This window comes from Drosophila kikkawai, chromosome X (genome assembly GCF_030179895.1).
Source record: "Drosophila kikkawai strain 14028-0561.14 chromosome X, DkikHiC1v2, whole genome shotgun sequence".
Taxonomy (NCBI): Eukaryota; Metazoa; Arthropoda; class Insecta; order Diptera; family Drosophilidae; genus Drosophila; species Drosophila kikkawai.
In genome coordinates, this window is record NC_091733.1 from 7,534,354 (window position 1) to 7,547,690 (window position 13,337).

A 13,337-nucleotide genomic window follows, 5' to 3' on the forward strand; every position below is an offset into this window, starting at 1 on the left:
TCCGTCTGGCTGTCGGCTTCCTCCGTGCGAAACGGAAGTTTTCTCGGGCGATTATCTTCGCTGGCCGACTTTCCGGGACCTTTTCACAGCGGTCTATATCGACAATCCTACGCTGACCCCTGTAGAAAAGTTGTTCTATTTAAATGCCAAGACGAGTGGTGAAGCTCATTCCATAGTTTCAAATTCGCCACTGACCAACGACGGTTTCCGCTCAGCATGGAACAACCTGTCTGAGCGTTCCCTCTATTAGCAAGGCACCCAGTTGACGATGGGGATAGGAGTAAGTCAGTCTCCGTCCGCCGTCTTCTTTTTGGGTTCTTTTCTCCTGGCAAAGGCGTGCCGCTCGAAACCACTGCTTGCTTTATAGTAGGGGTTTTTTAGTGGGTTCTTGTGGAATGTTTTCAACGTCAATGTCTGAGTCGTTCTCTTCGCTGGCCATGGTTCGAGTCTCTTCTTTAACTGCAGGAAGCAGAGGTAGCAGGCACTTTTTGGTTGGCTGTGCAGGGTATCCAGTAGCCGCCGTGGTCAATGGTTTGTTTAATCTTGGATCCCTTCGGAATCTGAAGTGAGGGTTACCCACTTCACACTGATTGGTTTCGAGAGAGCTGAGCACAGTTGCGTAGGGACGAGTCTCGCCAGAAGATGCAGCTTTTTGTTAAGCTTCGTTTCCCATTTGCTTTAGAAATTATGGATAGGGGAAACGTTGCATCCAACTATAATACGGCTTGACTAGCGCTCTGTGTTATTTTATTCCTTTAACGGCAGTGTGTGGTTGTTTGTTTTTTTTCGCGCGGGGTCCCGTTTTCACCTCCCGCCCAACCGACCGAGGGGCGCAGCCGTGTGACGTACGGCACAAATCGCGAACTAGATAGACGCGGTGAATGAAGGAAGAAAAGAACGAGGAAACGTTACAAGAGAACAAAAATAAAATTTAATAAGGGGAAAAAAATATAATATAATAAAAATAATAATAATTAAGTAAAAACGCATGCAAAATAAATATAAACAAGAAAGGAAGCTAACTTCGGCACGTCGAAGTTTGAATACCCTTGCAGATTGGTTTCGATGTTTATATTATAGATTTAAATGCTGAAAACGCTCACAGTTTCATTTACATTTTACCTACACTTATTATGTTTACAGTTTGACAGTTACAGTTTTACATTCCCAACTTTATTTATTTTATACATTTACCGATCGCTTCTATGGCAGCTATAAGATATAGTTGTCCGATTTTTATGAAATTTATACCAAAATTCATGAAGACAGGTTTGGCAAAAATTGATGGATTATTAGGTCAGAATACAAAGTTTGGGTGGATTGTCTCTGGGAGAACTAAGTCCACTAAATCAATAGGGAAAAATAATTTTATAAAAACCAGTATTTGTAGATCTATTGAAAAGATTCCCGTTGAAGATGACAAGATATTAGGAGAATCAAAGCCACAAGCCACTTGAGCAGCACGAAATATGACCTCCTCCGAGCGGTCACAATGTTTATATAGGATATGTGCTATCGGGGTGTCTGTGACTTCCCGAGAATTTCCTACGATCGGGGACTGTCCAAGGCGTGGGTCTTGAATTAAGATAGTTTTCCATTCTCATGTTAGCTGTATAAGCTAGGATTTGAATGAAATAAAATCAGTTTGAAATATTAACTCAGCAAATGAAGACGTGTTCATATTTGGGCGCTATCACAAAATGTCAATCAGAATAATATTTACACTCAATTGTTAGCTGTTATAAAAACTCTTGTCAAATATTTCGTGTGAGCTATATAGTCGCCGAGTTGTATCAAAGGGAAATTTACTGCAGTGTATTTCTGTCCGTATCTAGAAAAGTGTACCAAGTTTTCTGGCAATACTCGCTGACCCCCGCTGCCGTTGATTCTGGGACTGAAAAATTAGTTTACATTAATCAACAGCAAAAAAAAAGGTCGTACCAAAATATCCACACAACAAATTTGTTGTTAATCAATTACGAATAAAAATATATCTAGCCTCACAATTGTTTAAATTACGCAAAATCTCAATACAAATACAATACAGCCAAACCAAAAAAAGAGAAAAACCAACTTTTACATTCAGACAGACGTTCAATAAAATTGTTTTTATTCGTCGGACACTTCTTGACAGTAAAAAATCTAGCACTTGTTTACTCTACTTGTTGTCAAAAATTATTGCCTATGTTTCAGCGTGTCCAAAATAACGTATGTATTCAAACAGTGTAGCTCCAGAAAAAACTCAACGCGCTTTGCTCATCACAACACTATTTATCTCAAAGTTTTTTTATACCCTTGCAGGGTATTATAATTTCAGTCAGAAGTTTGCAACGCAGTGAAGGAGACGTTTCCGACCCTATAAAGTATATATATTCTTGATCAGCATCAACAGCCGAGTCGATCTAGCCATGTCCGTCTGTCCGTCTGTCCGTCTGTCCGTCTGTCCACCTGTCCGTTTCTACGCAAACTAGTCCCTCAGTTTAAAAGCTATCTGAATGAAACTTTGCATATAGTCTTCTATATACTCTCACTGCTATACATGTCGGAACGGGCCGGATCGGACGACTATATCATATAGCTGCCATACAAATGTCCGATAAATTTTTAGAAAAAAAATTATACCTTTGCTGTTTTTCAATATTTTTGCACCATTTTTTAGATATGGCCATTTTATATTATTTCTGAATTTTGGTAAAAATTTTATGAAAATCGGACGACTATATGATATAGCTGCCATAGGAACGATCGGGAAATTAATAGGAAAAAAATTATAGCTTCGTTGTTTTTCAACGTATTTGTATCTACTCTGAGATATAGGCTTTTTTTATTGTTCTAGAATTTTGGTATAAATTTCATAAAAATCGGACAACTATATCATATAGCTGCCATATAAACCGATCGGTAGATGTATACAAAATGTAAAGCTGGGAATGCAAAACTGTAACTGTCAAACTGTAAACATAATAAGTATAGGTAAAATGTAATGAAATAATATCTGCAAGGGTATACAAACTTCGGCGTGCCGAAGTTAGCTTCCTTTCTTGTTTTATTATACAATAACTATAATTCACTAACAAAACCAAAAATGACAGAGTGACAGGGCAAGGGCCCGCGATTGTGCGGTACGGCATTGCTTGGCACAACGCTCACCCAGTCTGTTCCTTCCTCGATATCTCCAGTGCCCTGAGGGATCTAATCAGTTTGGCAGCGAACTCCGCCGCCGCCTCCCATGTCCTCGGGTCCGCCAGCTTCAGCTGGCTTTGGTTTTCTCTGCTCAATTCAATATGTCCTCCGTAGTTCAGACTCTCACTTGCGGTTAATCCACTCTCACTTTGACCAATACTGCCACGCCGTGTCTCAGAGAATTGTTCTTGTGAGAGAATTACACAAGATGTCGTCGCTTCGCGTTTCGCCGTTCTTTTCTCGCAAATTGTTACAATCTTTCAAATGCTTAAAATTAGCATTTGAAGTTGTTATTTTTTTAGTCCTCCAACTTTCACTTGTTCGGGGACTCTGGCGCGTTTTTTAAGCTAGGAAGGCCTAGGCTGCGATGCGTAGTTCTCGAGATATTTTAAACTGCTTATTACAAGGAGGGCCACCAACGGCCACCGGAAGGGTTTTAAACCGGGTGGTTTTAAACCGGGTGAATGACACATACAGACAGAGATTTACAATAATTTACAAATAATTAACAATATCGACTTTTAGTCCTTGGAATGATTCCGTTATGTGTGTCCCAAGATGCCATTCGTCCTTCATTAGGCTGGGTTCGGGTTGGGACTTGCGTTAAGCCCAAAAAAAAACAGCAATCGACCGTATAGGTCTTCAAAGTGGAGCCAAATCCAACAATAGTTGTTTGAAAAGACACAGTGACGACTTTTTCGCTAGTGTATAGTATTAAATATAATATATTATATATATTACTATTATATATAATCTGGTATGACTGAGCACTTCAGCAGTACTCTTTATAATTCTAATTACGGCTTCGTTAGCTATAATTATAGTGTTCAACATTTTTTCATCGTAGCTACTGATGTTGCACTGGCATTTCCCCTCCTTTGAAGGAATTGCCACAGGGTTGCTTTCGCGAGGTGCAGTTCTTTTTGGCCGAGAGTTATTGCCTCTAAGGACTGATCTGGCTGATGCAAACTTTCGGGTCCTGGTGGTGCGGCTAGTGAGGACTCGTCGGGCGTTATGGATTCCTGTTGCTTTTTTAGAGCTTATTGCAGATTTTAGTAAGGATTGAATTTCACCTTCGCAGTCGCTGGCACGGCTAAGGTTCAGGTTACTTCGCTCAATGCAATCCATAGTGTGTGCAGTTTGGTAAGGGCTTATGCAAGTTGAGTTTGTGGCAATTGCATGGCTACCTCGCACCAAGCAGCCAGTTGAAAAAGAGGGCTTCTCAGGTTTAGATGCATGACTTAGGGGAGGATGAGGGTCTCCCTCAGCATCCGATTCTTGGCAGTCCGAGGGGGTTGAGGATTTGCTCATTTGTCTCATTTGTGCTGCTTCTGTATAACATGGACGGTTGGTGATAGCTCCAGCTTGGTTTCTGCCGTTTATTGCTCCTCTTAGATTTTGGGCTATCTGCAGCCATGGCCACAGTAGCTAGTTGTAGTGCGTCATCACTGTCACTGTCATCGCTAGAGGCAAGCAATTGGGCTCTTGCTGACTCATTTAGTTTCAAAGAACAGTTTGCACTTGCTGCGGAGGGGGTCCATGCAGGCTTCAGATTCAGAGTATTAGCAAGGCACCCAGTTGACGATGGGGATAGGAGTAAGTCAGTCTCCGTCCGCCGTCTTCTTTTTGGGTTCTTTTCTCCTGGCAAAGGCGTGCCGCTCGAAACCACTGCTTGCTTTATAGTAGGGGTTTTTTAGTGGGTTCTTGTGGAATGTTTTCAACGTCAATGTCTGAGTCGTTCTCTTCGCTGGCCATGGTTCGAGTCTCTTCTTTAACTGCAGGAAGCAGAGGTAGCAGGCACTTTTTGGTTGGCTGTGCAGGGTATCCAGTAGCCGCCGTGGTCAATGGTTTGTTTAATCTTGGATCCCTTCGGAATCTGAAGTGAGGGTTACCCACTTCACACTGATTGGTTTCGAGAGAGCTGAGCACAGTTGCGTAGGGACGAGTCTCGCCAGAAGATGCAGCTTTTTGTTAAGCTTCGTTTCCCATTTGCTTTAGAAATTATGGATAGGGGAAACGTTGCATCCAACTATAATACGGCTTGACTAGCGCTCTGTGTTATTTTATTCCTTTAACGGCAGTGTGTGGTTGTTTGTTTTTTTTCGCGCGGGGTCCCGTTTTCACCTCCCGCCCAACCGACCGAGGGGCGCAGCCGTGTGACGTACGGCACAAATCGCGAACTAGATAGACGCGGTGAATGAAGGAAGAAAAGAACGAGGAAACGTTACAAGAGAACAAAAATAAAATTTAATAAGGGGAAAAAAATATAATATAATAAAAATAATAATAATTAAGTAAAAACGCATGCAAAATAAATATAAACAAGAAAGGAAGCTAACTTCGGCACGTCGAAGTTTGAATACCCTTGCAGATTGGTTTCGATGTTTATATTATAGATTTAAATGCTGAAAACGCTCACAGTTTCATTTACATTTTACCTACACTTATTATGTTTACAGTTTGACAGTTACAGTTTTACATTCCCAACTTTATTTATTTTATACATTTACCGATCGCTTCTATGGCAGCTATAAGATATAGTTGTCCGATTTTTATGAAATTTATACCAAAATTCTAGAATAATAAAAAAAGCTTATATCTCAGAGTAGATAAACATACGTTGAAAAACAACGAAGCTATAATTTTTTTCCTATTTATTTCTCGATCGTTCCTATGACAGCTATATCATATAGTCGTCCGATTTTCATAAAATGTTTACCAAAATTCTGAAATAATATAAAATGGTCATATCTAAAAAATGGTGCAAAAACAGCAAAGTTATAATTTTTTTCCCAAAAATATATCGAACATTTGTATGGCAGCTATATGATATAGGTGTCCGATCCGGCCCGTTCCGACATATATAGCAGTGAGAGCATATAGAAGACTATATGCAAAGTTTCATTCAGATAGCTTTAAAACTGAGGGACTAGTTTGCGTAGAAACAGACAGACGGACAGATGGACAGACGGACAGACGGACATGGCTAGATCGGCTGTTGATGCTGATCAAGAATATATATACTTTATAGGGTCGGAAACGTCTCCTTCACTGCGTTGCAAACTTCTGACTGAAATTATAATACCCTGCAAGGGTATAAAAATATAATATAATGTTACTAAATAATAACTACGATAAATAAATAAAAACGCATGCAAAATAAATATAAAAAAATAATATAATGTAACTAAATAATAACTACGATAAATAAATAAGAACGCATGCAACATTAGACTACGGTGATACACTACGAGCTAACTCAACAAGATGTGCATCAAGTTAGCAGGGCAACTTTGGATTTTCAAAATTTTGATTATACCATAATTTGCCGTTAATTATCCGTTAATTATTCGTGAAAGAAAAAAATTTGCCGTTCAATTTTTTATCCTTTTTTTTATGTCCTGCTAACTTGATATCAAGTTACTTACTCCTGTAATCCTTCACATTTCCAAAATCTTTTTTAGCCAGAATTTGCCGTTTATTATTCGTTAATTATTCGTGAAAGAACTAAATTTGTTGCTCCATTTTTAATATTTTTTTTTATTTTTTAAAAACGCAAAGTTGCCCTGCTCAGTTGATATCAAGTTAGCAGGACAACTCCTGTACTCCTTCACATTTCCAAAATCTTTTTTAGCCAGAATTTGCCGTTTATTATTCGTTAATTATTCGTGAAAGAACTAAATTTGTTGCTCCATTTTTAATATTTTTTTTTTTATTTTTTAAAAACGCAAAGTTGCCCTGCTAAGTTGATATCAAGTTAGCAGGACAACTCCTGTAATCCTTCACATTTCCAAAATCTTTTTTAGCCAGAATTTGCCGTTTATTATTCGTTAATTATTCGTGAAAGAACTAAATTTGTTGCTCCATTTTTAATATTTTTTTTTTATTTTTTAAAAACGCAAAGTTGCCCTGCTAAGTTGATAACAAGTTAGCAGGACAACTCCTGTAATCCTTCACATTTCCAAAATCTTTTTTAGCCAGAATTTGCCGTTTATTATTCGTTAATTATTCGTGAAAGAACTAAATTTGTTGCTCCATTTTTAATATTTTTTTTTTATTTTTTAAAAACGCAAAGTTGCCCTGCTAAGTTGATATCAAGTTAGCAGGACAACTCCTGTAATCCTTCACATTTCCCAAATATTTTTTTGCCAGAATTTGCCGTTTGTTATTCGTTAAATATTCGTGAAAGAACTAAATTTGTTGCTCCATTTTTAATATTTTTTTTTTATTTTTTAAAAACGCAAAGTTGCCCTGCTAAGTTGATATCAAGTTAGCAGGACAACTCCTGTAATCCTTCACATTTCCAAAATCTTTTTTAGCCAGAATTTGCCGTTTATTATTCGTTAATTATTCGTGAAAGAACTAAATTTGTTGCTCCATTTTTAATATTTTTTTTTATTTTTTAAAAACGCAAAGTTGCCCTGCTAAGTTGATATCAAGTTAGCAGGACAACTCCTGTAATCCTTCACATTTCCAAAATCTTTTTTAGCCAGAATTTGCCGTTTATTATTCGTTAATTATTCGTGAAAGAACTAAATTTGTTGCTCCATTTTTAATATTTTTTTTTTATTTTTTAAAAACGCAAAGTTGCCCTGCTAAGTTGATATCAAGTTAGCAGGACAACTCCTGTAATCCTTCACATTTCCAAAATCTTTTTTAGCCAGAATTTGCCGTTTATTATTCGTTAATTATTCGTGAAAGAACTAAATTTGTTGCTCCATTTTTAATATTTTTTTTTTATTTTTTAAAAACGCAAAGTTGCCCTGCTAAGTTGATATCAAGTTAGCAGGACAACTCCTGTAATCCTTCACATTTCCCAAAAATTTTTTTGCCAGAATTTTCCGTTTATTATTCGTTAATTATTCGTGAAAGAACTAAATTTGTTGCTCCATTTTTAATATTTTTTTTTTATTTTTTAAAAACGCAAAGTTGCCCTGCTAAGTTGATATCAAGTTAGCAGGACAACTCCTGTAATCCTTCTCATTTCCAAAATCTTTTTTAGCCAGAATTTGCCGTTTATTATTCGTTAATTATTCGTGAAAGAACTAAATTTGTTGCTCCATTTTTAATATTTTTTTTTTATTTTTTAAAAACGCAAAGTTGCCCTGCTCAGTTGATATCAAGTTAGCAGGACAACTCCTGTAATCCTTCACATTTCCAAAATCTTTTTTAGCCAGAATTTGCCGTTTATTATTCGTTAATTATTCGTGAAAGAACTAAATTTGTTGCTCCATTTTTAATATTTTTTTTTTTTTTTTAAAAACGCAAAGTTGCCCTGCTAAGTTGATATCAAGTTAGCAGGACAACTCCTGTAATCCTTTACATTTCCCAAATATTTTTTAGCCAGAATTTGCCGTTTATTATTCGATAATTATTCGTGAAAGAACTAAATTTGTTGCTCCATTTTTAATATTTTTTTTTATTTTTTAAAAACGCAAAGTTGCCCTGCTCAGTTGATATCAAGTTAGCAGGACAACTCCTGTACTCCTTCACATTTCCAAAATCTTTTTTAGCCAGAATTTGCCGTTTATTATTCGTTAATTATTCGTGAAAGAACTAAATTTGTTGCTCCATTTTTAATATTTTTTTTTTTTATTTTTTAAAAACGCAAAGTTGCCCTGCTAAGTTGATATCAAGTTAGCAGGACAACTCCTGTAATCCTTCACATTTCCAAAATCTTTTTTAGCCAGAATTTGCCGTTTATTATTCGTTAATTATTCGTGAAAGAACTAAATTTGTTGCTCCATTTTTAATATTTTTTTTTTTATTTTTTAAAAACGCAAAGTTGCCCTGCTAAGTTGATAACAAGTTATCAGGACAACTCCTGTAATCCTTCACATTTCTAAAATCTTTTTTAGCCAGAATTTGCCGTTTATTATTCGTTAATTATTCGTGAAAGAACTAAATTTGTTGCTCCATTTTTAATATTTTTTTTTTATTTTTTAAAAACGCAAAGTTGCCCTGCTAAGTTGATATCAAGTTAGCAGGACAACTCCTGTAATCCTTCACATTTCCCAAATATTTTTTTGCCAGAATTTGCCGTTTGTTATTCGTTAAATATTCGTGAAAGAACTAAATTTGTTGCTCCATTTTTAATATTTTTTTTTTATTTTTTAAAAACGCAAAGTTGCCCTGCTAAGTTGATATCAAGTTAGCAGGACAACTCCTGTAATCCTTCACATTTCCAAAATCTTTTTTAGCCAGAATTTGCCGTTTATTATTCGTTAATTATTCGTGAAAGAACTAAATTTGTTGCTCCATTTTTAATATTTTTTTTTTATTTTTTAAAAACGCAAAGTTGCCCTGCTAAGTTGATATCAAGTTAGCAGGACAACTCCTGTAATCCTTCACATTTCCAAAATCTTTTTTAGCCAGAATTTGCCGTTTATTATTCGTTAATTATTCGTGAAAGAACTAAATTTGTTGCTCCATTTTTAATATTTTTTTTTTATTTTTTAAAAACGCAAAGTTGCCCTGCTAAGTTGATATCAAGTTAGCAGGACAACTCCTGTAATCCTTCACATTTCCAAAATCTTTTTTAGCCAGAATTTGCCGTTTATTATTCGTTAATTATTCGTGAAAGAACTAAATTTGTTGCTCCATTTTTAATATTTTTTTTTTATTTTTTAAAAACGCAAAGTTGCCCTGCTAAGTTGATATCAAGTTAGCAGGACAACTCCTGTAATCCTTCACATTTCCCAAATATTTTTTTGCCAGAATTTGCCGTTTATTATTCGTTAATTATTCGTGAAAGAACTAAATTTGTTGCTCCATTTTTAATATTTTTTTTTTATTTTTTAAAAACGCAAAGTTGCCCTGCTAAGTTGATATCAAGTTAGCAGGACAACTCCTGTAATCCTTCTCATTTCCAAAATCTTTTTTAGCCAGAATTTGCCGTTTATTATTCGTTAATTATTCGTGAAAGAACTAAATTTGTTGCTCCATTTTTAATATTTTTTTTTTATTTTTTAAAAACGCAAAGTTGCCCTGCTCAGTTGATATCAAGTTAGCAGGACAACTCCTGTAATCCTTCACATTTCCAAAATCTTTTTTAGCCAGAATTTGCCGTTTATTATTCGTTAATTATTCGTGAAAGAACTAAATTTGTTGCTCCATTTTTAATATTTTTTTTTTATTTTTTAAAAACGCAAAGTAGCCCTGCTAAGTTGATATCAAGTTAGCAGGACAACTCCTGTAATCCTTTACATTTCCCAAATATTTTTTAGCCAGAATTTGCCGTTTATTATTCGATAATTATTCGTGAAGGAACTAAATTTGTTGCTCCATTTTTAATATTTTTTTTTATTTTTTAAAAACGCAAAGTTGCCCTGCTCAGTTGATATCAAGTTAGCAGGACAACTCCTGTAATCCTTCTCATTTCCAAAATCTTTTTTAGCCAGAATTTGCCGTTTATTATTCGTTAATTATTCGTGAAAGAACTAAATTTGTTGCTCCATTTTTAATATTTTTTTTTTATTTTTTAAAAACGCAAAGTTGCCCTGCTAAGTTGATAACAAGTTATCAGGACAACTCCTGTAATCCTTCACATTTCCAAAATCTTTTTTAGCCAGAATTTGCCGTTTATTATTCGTTAATTATTCGTGAAAGAACTAAATTTGTTGCTCCATTTTTAATATTTTTTTTTTTATTTTTTAAAAACGCAAAGTTGCCCTGCTAAGTTGATAACAAGTTATCAGGACAACTCCTGTAATCCTTCACATTTCCAAAATCTTTTTTAGCCAGAATTTGCCGTTTATTGTTCGTTAATTATTCGTGAAAGAACTAAATTTGTTGCTCCATTTTTAATATTTTTTTTTTATTTTTTAAAAACGCAAAGTTGCCCTGCTAAGTTGATATCAAGTTAGCAGGACAACTCCTGTAATCCTTCACATTTCCCAAATATTTTTTTGCCAGAATTTGCCGTTTGTTATTCGTTAAATATTCGTGAAAGAACTAAATTTGTTGCTCCATTTTTAATATTTTTTTTTTATTTTTTAAAAACGCAAAGTTGCCCTGCTAAGTTGATATCAAGTTAGCAGGACAACTCCTGTAATCCTTCACATTTCCAAAATCTTTTTTAGCCAGAATTTGCCGTTTATTATTCGTTAATTATTCGTGAAAGAACTAAATTTGTTGCTCCATTTTTAATATTTTTTTTTTATTTTTTAAAAACGCAAAGTTGCCCTGCTAAGTTGATATCAAGTTAGCAGGACAACTCCTGTAATCCTTCACATTTCCAAAATCTTTTTTAGCCAGAATTTGCCGTTTATTATTCGTTAATTATTCGTGAAAGAACTAAATTTGTTGCTCCATTTTTAATATTTTTTTTTTATTTTTTAAAAACGCAAAGTTGCCCTGCTAAGTTGATATCAAGTTAGCAGGACAACTCCTGTAATCCTTCACATTTCCAAAATCTTTTTTAGCCAGAATTTGCCGTTTATTATTCGTTAATTATTCGTGAAAGAACTAAATTTGTTGCTCCATTTTTAATATTTTTTTTTTATTTTTTAAAAACGCAAAGTTGCCCTGCTAAGTTGATATCAAGTTAGCAGGACAACTCCTGTAATCCTTCACATTTCCAAAATCTTTTTTAGCCAGAATTTGCCGTTTATTATTCGTTAATTATTCGTGAAAGAACTAAATTTGTTGCTCCATTTTTAATATTTTTTTTTTATTTTTTAAAAACGCAAAGTTGCCCTGCTAAGTTGATATCAAGTTAGCAGGACAACTCCTGTAATCCTTCACATTTCCAAAATCTTTTTTAGCCAGAATTTGCCGTTTATTATTCGTTAATTATTCGTGAAAGAACTAAATTTGTTGCTCCATTTTTAATATTTTTTTTTTATTTTTTAAAAACGCAAAGTTGCCCTGCTAAGTTGATATCAAGTTAGCAGGACAACTCCTGTAATCCTTCACATTTCCCAAATATTTTTTTGCCAGAATTTGCCGTTTATTATTCGTTAATTATTCGTGAAAGAACTAAATTTGTTGCTCCATTTTTAATATTTTTTTTTTATTTTTTAAAAACGCAAAGTTGCCCTGCTAAGTTGATATCAAGTTAGCAGGACAACTCCTGTAATCCTTCACATTTCCAAAATCTTTTTTAGCCAGAATTTGCCGTTTATTATTCGTTAATTATTCGTGAAAGAACTAAATTTGTTGCTCCATTTTTAATATTTTTTTTTTATTTTTTAAAAACGCAAAGTTGCCCTGCTAAGTTGATATCAAGTTAGCAGGACAACTCCTGTAATCCTTCACATTTCCAAAATCTTTTTTAGCCAGAATTTGCCGTTTATTATTCGTTAATTATTCGTGAAAGAACTAAATTTGTTGCTCCATTTTTAATATTTTTTTTTTATTTTTTAAAAACGCAAAGTTGCCCTGCTCAGTTGATATCAAGTTAGCAGGACAACTCCTGTAATCCTTCACATTTCCAAAATCTTTTTTAGCCAGAATTTGCCGTTTATTATTCGTTAATTATTCGTGAAAGAACTAAATTTGTTGCTCCATTTTTAATATTTTTTTTTTATTTTTTAAAAACGCAAAGTTGCCCTGCTAAGTTGATATCAAGTTAGCAGGACAACTCCTGTAATCCTTCTCATTTCCAAAATCTTTTTTAGCCAGAATTTGCCGTTTATTATTCGTTAATTATTCGTGAAAGAACTAAATTTGTTGCTCCATTTTTAATATTTTTTTTTTATTTTTTAAAAACGCAAAGTTGCCCTGCTCAGTTGATATCAAGTTAGCAGGACAACTCCTGTAATCCTTCACATTTCCAAAATCTTTTTTAGCCAGAATTTGCCGTTTATTATTCGTTAATTATTCGTGAAAGAACTAAATTTGTTGCTCCATTTTTAATATTTTTTTTTTATTTTTTAAAAACGCAAAGTAGCCCTGCTAAGTTGATATCAAGTTAGCAGGACAACTCCTGTAATCCTTTACATTTCCCAAATATTTTTTAGCCAGAATTTGCCGTTTATTATTCGATAATTATTCGTGAAAGAACTAAATTTGTTGCTCCATTTTTAATATTTTTTTTTTATTTTTTAAAAACGCAAAGTTGCCCTGCTCAGTTGATATCAAGTTAGCAGGACAACTCCTGTAATCCTTCTCATTTCCAAAATCTTTTTTAGCCAGAATTTGCCGTTTATTAT